Below are 229 nucleotides of genomic sequence, written 5' to 3'. Positions count from 1 at the left end.
TAGTGTGTGTGTGTGTGTCACGTGATTTTTCTTTTTCGTATATTTTATAATTTTATTTTGAATATATCAATGATAGTTGCATATATTGTGCTTAAGATACGAAGAAAAGAAGCTTTCTTTCTATCTTTCTTTTGACAAATTCCCCTTTCCCATATTACTGCATTTTTTCTTCCCTTTTTCTTCTTTTCGACTTCGACTTTCCCTTTTTTGTAGTCCTTTTCTGCACATG

Source organism: Penaeus monodon, chromosome 22 (assembly GCF_015228065.2).
Source record: "Penaeus monodon isolate SGIC_2016 chromosome 22, NSTDA_Pmon_1, whole genome shotgun sequence".
Taxonomy (NCBI): Eukaryota; Metazoa; Arthropoda; class Malacostraca; order Decapoda; family Penaeidae; genus Penaeus; species Penaeus monodon.
This window is presented reverse-complemented; position numbering follows the sequence as displayed.